A 17,316-nucleotide genomic window follows, 5' to 3' on the forward strand; every position below is an offset into this window, starting at 1 on the left:
TCTCTGCTATGTGAGGAATATGGCAGCTGCTGTAATTGTACCTCAATCTGTACCTATCCAAAATGTATTCCTACTCTGTGGCAGTGTTTCATATTCTCAGTCTATTGCAAAGCTCTTAGACAACTGTTCCTATTTCCCAGTGTTGAGCACAAATTGGTGAAATTAACACACCCTATGAAATCATGTGTTTCCAAGAGAAAAATGCATACTAGTGATGGAATAGCACTTTTCTGGGATTGCGGTCAAGGCATATTGTGGAGGGGAAAAGAAGAGCGAGTTAGCTATGTAATATCTGATGTGGAAATGCTCGTTAATGGAATTGGCTGCTCTGGACACAAACACATTCCATTGTCTTGTGCTGACATTCCTATGTTGCGCAATATAAGAATACCAATGGATTGTCTTTGATTAACCACAATTAATCCTAAAGTATGTCTAGACATTGGCGTACAACGGTCCATTCAAATCCACACTAAGTCTCCATTCTCGAGCATTATTGCCAGGTTGATGAGGATCAATGTGACTAATGCAAAACTGGGTGAAGCTTAAACTTTACAGAGCCTTATTTTCAGTGCAGGACAAATATTTACTTATTTTCTGAAAGCACAGATAATATGAGCATGATATTGTTTATGGTTTACTAAAATAAACAGATGAAATGTCAGAAAAATGTTGCAGAAGAAGGCTCTGTAAAATGTTTTTTGGTTAGGCTGTTAAACTGAATGCCAAACATCCATTTATGGTGCCCAAAACCAGCGGCTGGTTTTTAAAGTGAAACAAAAAGTAGCAAAAGCTGGAGGATTGATGAATTTCCTGTAAGAGCTCTTAGTACAGAAATAATCTTGTTCAAAATAGATCAAATCAATGCATTTGGATTATATTTTGTGTATGGGGAGTGAGGTTTTGTTGCATTTGAGAAGCAAAAAATATTTTATTTTTTTGTAGGTCTTTGCAGGTGAATTTCCTCTGCTTCTCCCACCATAATAAAATATTGGGAAGACCGAAGCTTATTGTCTTCAGTCCCCATCACAGACTGCATCCCTCTCCCTGGCAACCGTCTGAGGCTGAACCAGACTGTTCCAACATTGGTGTCATATCAAACCCTGAGCTGAGCTTCCGATCATCATCCGTGCCATCACTAAGACCAACTATTTTCACCTCAGTAACATCGCCTAACACTGCCCCTACCTTAGCTCACCCACTGCTAAAACTGTTATCCATCCTTTTGTTACCTGACTACTCCAATGCACTGGCTGGCTTCTCATATTCTATCCTACATAAACTTGAGATCATCTGAAACTCTGCTGCCCATGTCCTAAGTTGCATCGTGTCCTGTTCACCCATCTCCCCTGTGCTTGCTGACCTACATTGGCTCCCAGTTAAGCAATGCCTTGATTTTTGAAATTCTCATCCTTGTTTTCAAATCCCTCTATGGCCTCACTCATCGCTATCTCTGTAATCTCCTCTAGCCCCGCAACCCTCAAATATCTGTGCTCCTCTAATTCTGGCTTCTCCAGAATTCCAGTAACTCCAATTTTAATCGCTCCACCATTGGTGGCTGTGCCTTCAGCTGCCTGAGCCCTAAGTTCTGGAATTCTCTCCCTACATTTTTCTGCGCCTTGACCTTGCTTTTTTTTCTTTAAGACGCTACTTAAGACCCATCTCTTTGACCAAGCTTTTGGTCAGCTGCCCTAATATGTAGGGTCAGTGAGATATTTTGTTTTATAATGCCCCTGTAAAGTGCTTTGATTCATTTTATTATGCTAAAGGAAATGTACAAATACAAGTTATTACTGCTGGAAATTTGGCAGGAACCTTGTTAATGCAAGTAACTGGGGTCTGCAATAGGTTACAGTGCGGAATGGGAACAGCTCCCAAAAACTTGTCCCATTTGTTTACATTTGGGTCTTTGTTTTTTTACTGTCAATTAATTTTTTTTTAGAGATCCAGCACTGAAACAGGCCCTTCGGCCCACCGAGTCTGTGCCGAACATCAACCACCCATTTATACTAATCCTACACTAATCCCATATTCCTACCAAACATCCCCACCTGTCCCTATATTTCCCTACCACCTACCTATACTAGTGACAATTTATAATGGCCAATTTACCCATCAACCTGCAAGTCTTTTGGCTTGTGGGAGGAAACCGGAGCACCCGGTTTCATTGTTTTCATTGTTAGGATAGATTTGTCATGAGTAAGGCATGGGAAGCTGTACAGTAAAGTGGTAACAAATTGCCTAATGTATGCAATTAGAGAATCAGCAATCATTTCTTATAATTTCACGAGTACTGTTTATGTTGGCAAGTTGCAATTCTTTGTTTACAATATGTTACAATACAAACTGGTTTGTATTCCAAAAGATACATGTAATGCAGTTTACAGACTGCATTGGGAGCAGTTTTTGTGTAAGGTTATTTCCTTACTTTTTTCTAAAATGAAGGATATTAGTTTTTTTCTTAACATGTAGGGTTTTGTTTTATAATGGGTACCTGCTTAGACTGGTTTAAAGGGCATTTAGATTCAGCTATTGAGCATAGAAATGGAGCCACACATAGGCCAACCTGGTTAGGGATGGCAGGCTCCCTTCACTGATGGACTGTTGTGAACTAGTTGACTTTTCATGATACTAGTTATTTTCTTGTGCTGCTAACTCTCAAATTACCAGATTTATTGAATTCAGTTTGACAGCTATCCCCGGTTTGTGGGTTGCTAATCAATCGATTCACTCAATGTGGCATCAAGTAATGGTTGAGTGCACTGGAGCAAAGGTTACGGGTCACAGCAACATCTTGGCTGCAGTGGTAAAGACTTGTGGCCCAGAACGAGCCATGGCCCGAGCTAAGTTGTTTCAGTACAGCTACAACATTGACATCTACCTGAGTGTGAAAAATAGCCTAAGTACAGCCTGTCAACAAAAAGCAGGCCAAACCAAACGCAGAGAATTACTGCCCTTTAGCCTACTTGAAATTATCAGCAAATTGATGGAATGAGTCATTAAAGATGCTATCTAGTGGTGCTTACTATTATGAACGTTGGACCTTGTAACACGATTCTGTCTTAATTGTGATTTTTAAAAGCTCAAGATAAAGTCCAGAAGGTCAGGTGACCTCACCTCCACTCTGAAAGGTTACCAGGACAACAGAGGACACAGATTAAAGACTGTCTTCTGAAAAACAGACGCTACAACACTAACACCTGAAGAACAATGTGTTACCCCTTCCAGACCTTTGGGTCGTAAAACTAGGAGTCAGTAATTGGGAAAATGCAAATAAACCAGGCAGGTGTTAACACTTTGGGACAATGGAAAGGCCCCGGCGGCTTTTTGAACCCATATTTCTGGTCTCTTCATTTTGGAGAAGAGCAATAAGCTATTGACTTTTGAGTCCAGATACATTTAACAGACTTTCTGAAGGCAAACAGGTTATAAGAAGGGAAGTCATCGGGGTGTGGCCTCAAGATAAGCTGTAAGAGAAGACACTCAATGGTGGCAGCTGGAGAGCGAAATAGTGAGTAAACGCCTGCTCTCTGAAGGATATACAGCAAAAGGCTGTGAAGTCTTGAACTTGTTTTGAGAGTTGAACCTTACGGAGGAGTAAAGGGCCCATAGGCTCACCGGAAATCACATTATTCACAGATGTCCAGGTTGGAAGTGTTTGGAGAAGTGAGTGATTTTTGAAAAGTCTTGGAGATCCAAACTATTGCAACTGGGAGCAGTTTGAGACTTTTAACAGCAAAGAATTGCGTAACTTATAGTGTGATGTGAGGTTTTCAAGTGTTTAAATAAGTAAAGAAAATACCTTTATTTGTAATTTAGGGTATCAGCAACTTACATAGTACTATTTAGCTAACTGGGGATTTCTTTTAGTTCAGTTATAATAAAATAGTTGTTTGGTAGTACAGAACTTGAGTATTGCTAAAAATAAAGACATGTTGTCGAAGCTTTTCGTCTTGCACTCATCAGGGCATACCGCAAGAATACCAATGTATGGGGAAACAACAACTTTATACTGTATGAGAAGAGAGAGTGCTGATTGTTTGGCAAGTGAACTCTGGTAGAGGCATTGTCCTGGAGAATGCACCAGTTTACGATGACTAACAATTAACTGCCAAGCTTTGTTTGAAATTTTTGGCCAAGGTATGGCTCTGAGGAATGAACCAGCAAATGGCTGTCACTTATTTTGTTTAGCTGAAACAGGCACAATATTTGTACATGTTCTTTCAGTCTGCAAAGAACAGGGCTCTGTGTATTAATATATGCAGCTTCCAGTATGCGCAAATGTGCCACACTGCGAGCCCTACTGGCAATCTTAAATTGGTTGTCAGCATAATTCTTGGCACACTGAGGATTATTTAGCAAAATAATCTTGGTACATAAAATAGTAAATGTGAGCAGGAGTAGACCATTTGGCTCCTCAAACCTCCTCTGCCATTCAATACGATCATGGCTGATCATCTGCCTCAACTCTACATTCCCAATTTACTCCGTCTTTCATCAAAGGACAACCCTCTCATCCCAGGAGCCAATCTAATGAACCGTCGCTGTACTACCTCCAAGGCAAATATATCCTTCCTTAGATGTGGAGACCAAAACTGTGCACTGTACTGCAGGTGTGTCTCACCAAAGCCCTATACAGTTGAGCAAGACTTCCTTATTCTTGCATTCCACTCCCCTTGCAATGAAGGACAGCATGCCATTTGCCTTCCTAATTGCACGTACCTGCATGCTAACATTGTGTTCCATAGACGAGTGCACTGAAGTCTCTGTCAGCATCAGCCTTTACAAGTTTCACTTTAAAAAAAAAAGTATTCTGTTTTTGTTATTACTACCAAAGTGAATAACCTCACACTTCCCCACATTATATTCCATCTGCCAACTTATTTCCCACTCACTTAACCTGTCTATATTTCTTTACAGCCTCTTTGTGTCCTCCTCACAGTTTGCGTTCCCATCTAGCTTTGTATCATCAACATATTTGGATACATTACTCTTGGGCTCTTTTTATAATCTATAGGCTTTCCTTAATTGGCCCACATTTGTCCATTAATTTTGTCCCAAATTATTGTTTCGAGAAGTTTCCCTACTACCAAAGTTAAACTGACTGGCCTGTAGTTGCTGTTATTTTTTACACCCTTTTTTGTTAGGATGCTTCTTACCCTATGTGTTCATATCATCAGTTTTTACCATAGCTGAGATGTAATTCCTTGTTTACATAGATGGCTTTTTGGTGACCTCATTATTGGAATACTCGATAACTTTTACACAACACAAGAAATAGTAGAAGTAAACCACATGACCCATTGAGCCTGCTCCGCCATTCAATACATTCATGGCTGATCTTGGACTTCAATTTCACTTTCCTGCCTGCTCCCCATATCCCTTGATTCCCTGTGAGTCCAAAAATCTATCTATCCCAGCCTTAAATGTATTCAGTGATGGAGCATCCACTTGCGGGCTATAGTTTCATGTAATGAATTACTCGATCACATCATGTTTAGCTATCTGAACTAAATTGTCACCAATTATTTCTGCAAAATAATTGTATAAAATTTGGCTGTAGATTAGATTCTGTAGCTGAATGTTTGTCTATTATCCTGGCTTAAATTGGGTGTGCTATTTATAGAAAAGGTAAGAAATTGTATGATGAGGCCTATTGCCTTCTTACAGACCTGACCTAACCTTGATTTACATGATTCCCTTGCTCCGCACCCTGCCACAGATCTTCTATTGACTACTGCTTTCCCACCCAATGCCACTGAGGCAGTGATGGGAGTGAGGAATGTTGGATGCTGCTGGAGATGCAAGGGGCTGAGCTGCCAGATTGCTAGTCCATTTCACTCACTCCTTGGTTCCTCCAGCATTGACATGATGATGCATCTTGCAGTGGGAGTAGCCCCAAATGGAAACAAAGGGCCTAAAGGAGACCTTCTGTGTTCCAGTTCGCCACAACGCCTTGCGTGCTGAAGTCTTTGGACTTTGTCATTGAATGCTTATGCATAGAGAAAGCAAAGTGAATTTTGTTCACACTGATGTGTTCGATGTTGCCTAGAGTAAACACAATTTTGTATAATTTTCAATTTTTCTGACTTTGACTATCCCAGCATTTTCAAATCATTAAAATTAAGGATATGTACAAGTTGCTAATTCTTTAAGGCAAATTTCAAATTGACCACAATAAACTGGTGTAAAGTTAATGGTAAACCTATAGACAAATGGTGGGAAGTATTTGGTATGCTGCAAAATCAATGCATACCCTAAAAGGCAAAGGCTCCACTTGTGTAGTTAAGCAATAATGGTCAACAAATGAGGTAAGAAAAATCAAGCTAAAAGAAAAGACTTGCACAGTTGGTGGTGACGCAAACAGTGGAAGGTAAGGGCGTGGCAAGAGCTACCAAATAGTATACCATCACGCAGATAGGGATATTACTGGTATTTGGGGGTATATTTCTACTATAGTGCACGGAACCCAAAATGCTTCAATTATGTTTGAGTGTTACACCACTTTAAATTATTCCCACTACTTATATAATCACCCATCCTTCAGTTTCTCCAGAATTAACCCAGGTTTGGAAGGACAAAATTTATAATTGTACAACTGGCTTTCACCATTCAAATGAATAAGCCTGCTCTAGTGACAAATGTTTGTATGAGATTATATAGCCATTGTGAGCTCTGGTTTGTGGTAACCCTGGCTGAAGAGAATGTTTCCATGAGGGATGGGATGTGATTGATGGGAAAAATGGAACGGTCTGTGTTACGGATGAATTGAGAGAGAACTGAAACCCCAGTTTTTTTTTCCCTTTACTGTCCGTAATCAGTGTTTTTTTGACATGGAAGATGTGTTAACACCTGAGTGTATAGCCAATTTGAATAACCAGCATGCTTTTCATCGATTTAAATAAAGAGGATTATTATTCTCCTGTTCACCCCAAAAGTCCAATACTTTGTCACTCACTCGCCACTCTCAACACACGCAATTGAGAAAGAAAGCCGTGAAAAGGAAAGTGCACTTTTACAAATTACAAGCAAAGGAGTCGTTCATAAGTCATGTGACTGTGGCTCACCTTGGGGAAAAGGCATGTGTTATGGGCCTGGTATCGAAGGCGTTTTCACTCTTGAAGTGTAGTCAGGTGGATTCGATAGATGGAGTCGTATATTGAAGTCGTTACAGGATTCTTTCGAAGGGGCGGATTTTCAGCAGGTCACAAAGTTAGTTGCTTGTCGACTTATTACTAGGAGGTTGGTTTTCAGTGCTGGTGGACTTGAAAAGGAACAGGTTCGGAGACTTTAAGATGTTACAGTCTTCAGTTCTTTTAAGGCATAGTGGTACTGTCTGTTCTGCTTGCTTTTTCTGCAGTCTGTATTTTAAAGATTTTTAAAAGGAGACCAACATGAGCCCCACCATGTGACTTCTCACAGTTCCTTTTCCAAATATGGTAGGGTTCTAGGTTGATCAGCCTCATTCTGTTTATTGTTCTATGACATTCATCCTGAGGAAGGTTAAGACAATCACCTTCCAGGAGAAACCCATTCAATTCAGGAATGTCTCCTGATGGTTTCAGGATGGATGTTGATAACTCTTGGGGCAGAAAAATACATTCCAGACTTTCAGACAGTGAGTCAATTCTTGAATACACAAGTCAAAAGTTAGCTGACCTTTGGCAGCCATCTTTGTAGCCCATGTCCACCTTTAATGTCCATTGTGGTTCATTTAAAACATAATAAAATTCAGTTCCAGAAGATACTATGCTGGATATAGTCCATGTTTAAAGTTATGAATAGGTCATGTCTGTACTGGGCATGACATATAGGTTAGGGAATGCATGGGAGGGGTGGATGAACTGATGAAATTAATTGTGTGTCAAAATAGTAGGGACAGCTATTTGATACAGCTTATCATTTGAAAGCTATTAAAGGATTGGCTAACTAACAGGAAACAGAGTTGGGATAAATGAGTCATTTTCAGGTCGGCAAACTAACCAGTGGCATGTCTCCGGGATCAGTGCTGAGGCTTCAACTATTTACAATTTATATTAATGACTTGGATGTCAGACTGTATTGTAGCCAGATTTGCTGACAATACAAGGGTACGTGGGAAAGCAAGTTGTGAAAAGAGCACAGTCTACAAATGGAAGTGGATAAGCTAGGTGAGTGGGCAAAATTTGGCAGATGGAGGACAGTGTGGGAAAATGAGAGATTATCCATTTTGGTGGGAAGAATAGTAAAGCAGAATATTTAAATGGAGAGAGACCACAGAATGCACTGATACAGAAGGATCTGGTTGTCCTTGTATATAAATCAAAAAAGTTCGCATGCAGGTACAGCAAGTAATTAGGAAGGCAAATGAAACGTTTGCCTTTATTGCAAGGGGATGGAGTATAAAAATTGTGAAGTCTTGCTACCACTGTACAGGGTGTTGGTGAGACCTATTGTACTGCATACAGTTTTGGTCGTCTTAAAGGAGGGATATACTTGCATAGGAGGCAGTTCAGAGAAGGTTCACTGGGTTGATACCTGGGATGAAGGGGATATCCTATGAGGAAAAGTTGGGCCTATACTCATTGGAATTTAGAAGAATGAAAGGTAATCTTACTGAAACATAAGATTCTGAGGGGGCTTGACAGGGTAGATGCTAGGAGGACATTCCATCTCATAGGGGAGTTGAGAACTAGGGGGCACAGTTTCAGAATTGGGGGTCTCCCATTTAAGAAGGAAATGAGGAGGAGTTTCTCTGAAGGTCATTAATCCTTCGAATTTTCTACCCCAGAGAGCAGCGGAAGCTGGGTCATTGAGTATATTTAAGGCTGAGCTAGACAGAGTTTTGATCTACAAGGGAGTCGAGGGTTATTGGGGGTGGGGGGGGGGGGGTGGATGCAGGCAGGAAAGTGGAGTTGAGGCCACAATCAGACCAGCCATGATCTTACTGAATGGCAGAGCAGACTCAAGGGGCTGAATGGCCTACTTGTCCTATTTCTTATGTTGTTTGTGCTAAAAATGAAGAATCACTGGATTTGAATGAAACATTTTAGAAAAGCTGTCAGTAAATTAAAAGAATACATCAGCGTTGATTCTGTAGATGAAGATGATAACAGTCTGTATCCTGCAGAATTTCTGAACAGTCTAACTCCAATGATCATACCACGACACAAACTTGAACTCAAGGAAGAAGCACTTAAAATGTTGCTAGGAAACTTGGATCTTAAATAAGGACTTTGTCATGGAACAAGTTTGGTAGTTAGGAAGCTGTTTTTTTAAATGATAGGTGCTGAAATTATTATGGGCAAATTTCAAGGAAATAGTGTTTATTCCTCGAATAGTATTGAGCCGATCAGATGTAAACCAACCTTTTTAACTCTGCAGAAAACAGTTCCCAATTAGACTGATTATGACTATTATCAAGTCACAAGGCCAGACTTTTGACATTTGTATTTATTTTCCTAGGTCTGTTTTTACACACGGGCAGCTTTTTCCAGAGAGAGGATTTTTGATTCCGTTGAAGTCTTTGTGCAAAAAAAAAACTAGAAATCCTGTTTTAAAGAAGCACTGTTGCAATAAAGATACTAATTTCACTGAAAATGTTTTGAGGTCTCTGCTAGTATAACCATATCTAAAGGATTTATGATACATAATAAAGTGGTGTTTTGGCTCAGTAAGTTTTTCCCTTTTGTCCATCTTAATTCTCATGCTGTAGTGCATTAGCCAAACATTTCTAGTGCACAGGAAAAGCAGTTAGTATGCCTGAACTGAATTCCCCAGCAAATTTGCCAGTAAACGGAAATAGAATAGAACTTTAATCATAAGTAGTGTTGTCATAGAAAGGTAACTCTTATTTCTTCATGTATGTCTGCATATTAAATTAAGGGAAGTTTAGCAAATTTGCTTCTGTTGGTTAGAAGTAACAGCATAATTTTGTAAATTTTGTATTTGTCATACTGTTAAGTCATTGAAATTTTGGTGAAATCATGGTCGGAATTTCACGCTACCCCGACGAGCGGGGAAGGTGGCGTAAAATGGAGCGGGTGGCACCGGGAGATCTTCCCGACCCGCTCCCGCCTCCTCCACCACTTTATGCAGGGCGGCAGCGGTGAATAACGGCCAGCCCGCCCCAGGCCAATCAAAGCCCTTGAGTGGCCACTTAACAGCCACTTAAGCGCTATCGCCTGCCCCTACGCGGGTTTTATGCGAGGCAAGCGGGCATCCTAGAGGCGGGAGAAGCCGCCTAACGAAAGCAGGCAGCTTCCGAATGTCTCAAGGTGGCCCTCGTGATCGGGCACCCCCCCCCCCCCCCCTTCCCCCTAATCGACCCCTTGCCTCGCCGAGGCCTGACCGATTATCTCTGGCGAGGCAACCAAAACTTACCTTCCCTCCCAGCTCCCAGGCATCTTGTCTTCATGCTGGGCTGCAGTCCTACCAGTGGCGCTGCTGGGACGAAGAGTTGCCAGCCCGCTGATTGGTCGGCAGCTCTATTAGGCGGGACTTCCTACTTCAAGCGGGTGGAAGTCCTGGCTCCCTCAAATGAAGCCCAGGAACCTGCAAAATACAGGTTGGATCCCCAGGCGAGGCGGAAGCAAGTTTGCCAACAACTTTTCAATAGGTGGTTGTCTCCTGTCCACCTACCGTAAAATTCAGGCCCATGAAGAGTTACTAGCCTGTTTTGTGGTAACCAAGCTACCATTATTTATTTAATCTTTTCATGCTTCCTCTCTTTCGCTCTTTCTGTTTTCCCTCCATCATCTGTGCATGCCTTTTTCCTTTTCTTTCCTTTACTCTTAAGTTTTTACCTTGTGTTTTCGTCTACAGTGGTGGTGGTTGAGGACTTAGGTGAGCAAAATGAAATACAAATTTGGAACTTGTTCTGCTGAGTGAGGTCTTTCCAGCCAATTTGGAAGATCCTTGCAGGTGCTACTGCCCTCTAAGAACCTTTTATGATTAAAACATTAACACTGCAGATCAGTGATCTCTGCGACACAGGTATGGCTATAGGTATGATGGGTCTAGCTATTTTTAAAGACACAGTGGTCACCACCACCAAGGCAAGCTGGAAAACTAATTTTTTAACTTTCAGTTTAAGGCTACTGATTGACAGACATTTACAGTCCAAATATTTTAATTAAATAGTTTTCTACAAACAACATCGGACTTGGGTTTATTCAGCAGTTAACTTATGAATAGAATAATTAATGTAACATTTCACTTTCCCTGTACAACAGACCATCATACAAATCAAACAAGTATATGTGAAGATTTAACATTTGTAACAGAACCTGAAAGTAATATTGAGTCTATGAACAAAATGTTTTACTCATATAAATCATTACATTGTTTTTGAAAATTTATACCTCAACATTTTCAACTCTTTTTTTTTGGGGCGGGTGTTATTTTGGAAAAAAGAATGGAATTGAAATCAAAAATCACTCAAAATTCCAAAAAAAAAGAGTATTGGGTGCTCAACACATGGCTTTATGTACTTTTGGTAATAACTATATTTTTGGAAATAGAAGAGATAGTTTCAGAAGCAATCTCACCTATACTGTTACTGTGATTGAATGAATATTCATCACTGCATTTGCAATGATTGTAAATATCACTGATTTGCTATTTCGTATCAGTATTTCTTTTTGACATAAGAGGAATAACAATTTTCTGCAAGAATCTAAAGCATTAAATATTCATCACTTGTCAGCATGACTTAGCCGGGTCATCCTTAATACGATTGTTCTAAACTGGAGTACTGCCATACTTTCAGTGCTAAAAATCAAAAAAGTGTAGAGAAAAATATTTGTGATTTCAGATGCTTAGTAAGACCTAGGCAATTAAAACATAGCTTTTCATACAAATTCAGAACACCTGCTGTTGCTCCAATTTGCAGTAACATTTCAGATCATTGACTACAATGCAGTACAATATGTTTCTATGGCAACTGCATACCAGGAAGTGCAGTGAGAAACTGCATATTCAGGAAAAGGACCTGCTGCTGCCTGAGATTGTTTGGTGTTAGCTGTGGGGCCTTAAATTGGACATGACTTAATGAAATGATTTGCAAAATGTAATGATTTGTATGACTAAAACATTATTTTTGAAAATTTATACTTCAACATTTTCCACTCATTTTTTGGGAAGTGTTATTTTGCAAAAAAAGAATGGAATTGAAATCAAAAATCACTCAAAATTCCAAAAAATGTGTATTGGGTGCTCAACACATGGCTTTATGTACTTTTGGTAATAACAATATTTTTGGAAAGAGAAGAGATTGCTTCTGAAACTATCTCACTTATACTGTTTCATATCTTCTTCTTCTTTGGCCTTCTTGTCTCGAGAGACAATGGGTAAGCGCCTGGAGGTGGTCAGTGGTTTGTGAAGCAGCGCCTGGAGTGGCTCTAAAGGCCAATTCTAGAGTGACAGATGCTTCCACAGGCGCTGCAGATAAAATTGGTTGTCGGGGCTGTTACACAGTTGGCTCTCCCCTTGCGCTTCTGACTTTTTTCCTGCCAACTGCTAAGTCTCTTTGACTCGCCACGCTTTAGCCCAGCCTTTATGGTTGCCCGCCAGCTCTGGCGATCGCTGGCAATTGACTCCCACGACTTGTGATCAATGTCACAGGACTTCATGTCGCGTTTGCAGACGTCTTTAAAGCGGAGACATGGACAGCCGGTGGGTCTGATACCGGTGACGAGCTCGCTGTTCAATGTGTCCTTGGGGATCCTGCCATCTTCCATGCGGCTGACATGGCCAAGTTTCATATATACACACAGTGAATTGACTGTCTTCCTCTGAAACAATGTATTCACTCTGTGGTGCTTTAAATGAGAGAGAGCGACGGGGGTGGGGGAACAGCATGGACCTGATCAGCATATTTCCAAAAAAAACAAGGAGTGATCTCATAGGACTGCAGGTAGGTGATTGTTGAGTTTTTTTTCTCTCGAAACTAGGGAAGTGGTTTAAATTAGGACGGAGAAACTATAAAGTGCTGTATTCAATTTATAGCAGAGCTAGTTAAAATAAAATTTTAATTGAGGTAAGTATAACAGTAAGTGAAATGGTATTAACACAGAACAGGTCTGGAGGCATTAATTTTAAGTAGTTTATACAAAGTAGTAACTAGATTACAAATGGAATAAGGGATTTTTTCTTGGATCACAGATGGGTAGCTGAGACTTGTTGCTTGCAATTCCTGCACCACGTGGAAACTTCAGGGCACTTAATGTGTCTTGGGGAATCACGTGTTTAGGAAATCTCGCCAGCTGCTTGACCTCGAACTCAGGATTTCCGAGCTTCAGGAGCAGCTGGAAGGAACAACAAAGGGCAGAAATGCAGTTATTATAGGAGACTGCATAGTTAGGGGGACAGACAGACATTTCTGTAACTGTCATTGAGTCCCACATGATGTGTTGCTTCCCTGATGCCAGGGTACAGGACATCATGGAGAGGGTGCAGAATATTCTGCATGGGGAAGGGAATGAACCAGAAGTTGTGGTACACGTCAGTAGCAATGGTGTAAAGGGAGCAGTTATTGAGGTCCTACGATCAGATTTTCAGGAGCTAGGGATAAAATTAAAAAGTAGAACCTTGAAGGTAGTAATCTCTGGGGTGCTCGCAGTGCCACACGCTAGCTAGAGTAGAAATAAGACGGGGAGGATCAATGCATGGCTCTAGGCATGATGCAGGAGGGAGGGCTTCAGGTTCTTGGGATATGGGGGCCACTTTTAGGGCAGAAGACACCAGCTCAAAAGGGACAGGTTGCACCTCAACAGGGCTGGGACCAATGTCCTCATGGGGTGGTTGACTAGTGTGGTTGGGGATGGGCAGCAGCATACAGAAGTAGAAAAGAGGAATAAGGTGCACCAAGGAGTGAGAGTGTTGGCTAGTACTAGAGAAGGAAGTAGTACCATATTAGAAATGAGTAGTCTAAGAATGTCTACCAGGAATACAAAGACAGGTTTACAGTGCAGCAAGTGTGGTGAATTAGGTTGGTGAGAGGCAAGCATAAATAGCTGTGTGTGAATATGATGTAGTGACAACAGCAGAAACGTGGCTTAAAAATGAAGACTGGGTGCTTAATATTTGAGGATACAAAGTGTTCAGAAAAGATGATGAAGGAAAAAAAAAAGGTAGGTTGGCAGTAGTGATTAGGGACGTCATTGTAGTGTTGGAAAGGGTCGATGTCCTTGAGTGGGCAAAGACCGAATCCATTTGGGAAGCAAGGTGGCGGGACAGTGGTCTACAGTAGGGAGGGAGTTGCCCTGGGAGTCCTCAACATCGACTCTGGACCCCACAAAGTCTCATGGCATCAGGTCAAACATGGACAAGGTAACCTCCTACTGATTACCACCTACTGCCCTCCCTCAGCTGATGAGTCAGTACTCCTCCATGTTGAACACCACTTGGAGGAAGCACTGAGGGTGGCAAGGGCACAAAATGTACTCTGGGTGGGGGACTTCAATGTCCAAGAGTGGCTCGGTAGCACCTCTACTGACCGTGCTGGCCGAGCACTAAAGGACATAGCTGCTAGACTGGGTCTGCGGCAGGTGGTGGGGGAACCAACATGAGGGAAAAACATACTTGACCTTGTCCTCCCCAATCTGCCTGCCGCTGATGCTTCTGTCCATGACTGTATTGGTAGGAGTGACCACCGCACAGTCCTTATGGAGACAAAGTCCCGCCTTCACATTGAGGATACCGTCCATCGTGTTGTGTGCCACACATCACCTTGCTAAATGGGATAGATTTCGAACAGATCTAGCAATGCAAAACTGGGCATCCATGAGGCGCTGTGGGCCATCAGCAGCAGAATTGTACTCAACCACAATCTGCAACCTCATGGCCCGGCTCTACCACTCTACCATTACCATCAAGCCAGGAGACCAACCCTGGTTCAATGAAGAGTGCAGGAGGGCAGGCCAGGAGCAGCACCAGGCATACCTCAAAATGAGGTGTCAACCCGGTGAAGCTGCAACCCAGGACTACTTGCATGCCAAACTGCATAAGCAGCATGCGATAGACAGAGCTAAGCGATCCCATAACTAACGGATCAGATCTAAGCTCTGCAGTCCTGCCACATCCAGTCGTGAATGGTGGTGGACAATTAAACAACTAACTGGAGGAGGTGGCTCCACAAATATCCCCATCCTCAATGATGGGGGAGTCCAGCACATCAGTGCGAAAGATAAGGCTGAAGCATTTGTAACAATCTTCAGCAAGAAGTGCCGAGTTGATGATCCATCTCTGCCTCCTCCTGAAGTCCCCAGCATTACAGATGCCAGACTTTAGCCAATTCGATTCACTCTGCGTGATATCAAGAAAGGACTGAAGGCACTGTATACTGCAAAAGCTATGGGTTCTGACAATATTCCGGCAATAGTACTGAAGACCGGTGCTCCAGAACTTGCAGCACCCCTAGCCAAGCTGTTCCAGTATAACTACAACACTGGCATCTACCTGGCAATGTGGAAAATTGCCTAGGTATGTCCTGTACACAAAAAGTGACAAGTCCAACCTGGCCACTTTTTTTTTATTCATTCATGGGATGTGGGTGTCGCAGGCCAGGCCAGCATTTATTGCCCATCCCTAATTGCCCTTGAACTGAGTGGCTTGCTAGGCCATTTCGAGGGCATGTAAGAGTCAACTACATTGCTGTGGATCTGGAGTCACATGTAGGCCAGACCAAGTAAGGACAGCAGATTTCCTTCTCTAAAGGACATTAGTGAACCAGATGGATTTTTACAACAATCGACAATGGTTTCATGGCCATCATTAGACTAGCTTTAAATTCCAGATTTATTAATTGAATTCAAATTCCACCTTCTGCTGTGGTGGGATTCGAACCCATGGTCCCAGAGCAATACCTGGGTCTCTGGGTTACTAGTCCAGTGACAATACCAGTATGCCACTGCCTCCCCATCAGTCTACTCTCAATCATCAGTAAAGTGATGGAAGGTGTCTTCAACAGTGCCATCAAGCAGCACTTGCTTCACAATAACCTGCTCAGTGATGCTCAGTTTGGGTTCCGCCAGGGCCACTCAGCTCCTGACCACATTACAGCCTTGGTTCAAACATGGACAAAAGAGCTGAACTCGAGGTGAGGTGAGAGTGACATCAAGGCCGCATTTGACCGAGTATGGCATCAAGGAACCCTAGCAAAACTGGAGTCAATGGAAATCAGGGGGAAAACTCTCTGCTGGTTGGAGTCATACCTAGTGCAAAGGAAGATGGCTGTGGTTGTTGGAGGTCAATCATCTGAGCTCCAGGAGTTCCTCAGGGTAGTGGTTCTAGGCTCAACCATCTTCAGCTGCTTCATTAATGACCTTCCTTCGATCATAAGGTCAGAAGTGGGGATATTCGCTGCTGATTTCACAATGTTCAGCACCATTCGTGACTCCTCAGATACTGAAACAGTCTGTGTAGAAATGCAGCAAGACCTGGACAATATCCAGGCTTTGGCTGATAAGTGGCAAGTAACATTCGCGCCACACAAGTGCCAGGCAATGACCATCTCCAACAAGAGAGAATCTAACCATCTCCCCTTGACATTCAACGGCATTACCATCGCTGAATCCCCCACTATCAACATTCTAGGGGCTACCATTGACCAGTAACTGAACTGGAGTAGCCATTTAAATACCGTGACTACAAGAGGAGGTCAGAGGCTAGGAATCCTGCGGCGAGTAACTCACCTCCTGACTCCCCAAAGCCTGTCCACCATCTACAAGGCACAAGTCAGGAGTGTGATGGAATACTCTCCACTTGCCAGCTCCAAAGATACTCAAGAAGCTCGACAGCATCCAGAACAAAGCAGCCCGCTTGATTGGCACACCATCCACAAACATTCACTCACTCCACCACCGACGCGCAGTGGCAGCAGTGTGTACCATCTACAAGATGCACTGCAGCAGCGCACCAAGGCTCCTTAGACAACAACTTCCAAACCTGCGACCACTACCACTTTGAAGGACAAGAGCAACAGATGCCTGGGAACATCACCACCTGCAAGTTCCCCTCCGAGTCACACACCAACCTGACTTGGAACTATATTGCTGTTGCTTCATTGTCGCTGGGTCAAAATCCTGGAACTCGCTTCCTAGCAGCACTGTGGGTATACCTACCTCACATGGGCTGCAGCGGTTCAAGAAGGCAGCTCACCACCACCTTCTTGAGGTCAATTAGGGATGGGCAATAAATGGTGGCATAGCCAGTGACGCCCACATCCCATGAATGAATAAAAAAAAAAGTATGATCACGGCACTGAGGGTATTTTATAGGTCTCCGAATAGCGAGAGAGAGAGACAAATCTGCAAGGAAATCAGATGTGCAAGAACT

General features: G+C 42.4%; 1 protein-coding gene across 2 annotated transcripts in view; it reads left to right on the top strand.

Moving 5' to 3' along the window:
• atp8a1 (ATPase phospholipid transporting 8A1) overlaps window positions 1-17,316 on the top strand; it is a 522,190-nt gene that overhangs the window by 1,737 nt on the left and 503,137 nt on the right. The gene's annotated exons all lie outside the window — the stretch shown is intronic.

Source organism: Heterodontus francisci, chromosome 1 (genome assembly GCF_036365525.1).
Source record: "Heterodontus francisci isolate sHetFra1 chromosome 1, sHetFra1.hap1, whole genome shotgun sequence".
Taxonomy (NCBI): Eukaryota; Metazoa; Chordata; class Chondrichthyes; order Heterodontiformes; family Heterodontidae; genus Heterodontus; species Heterodontus francisci.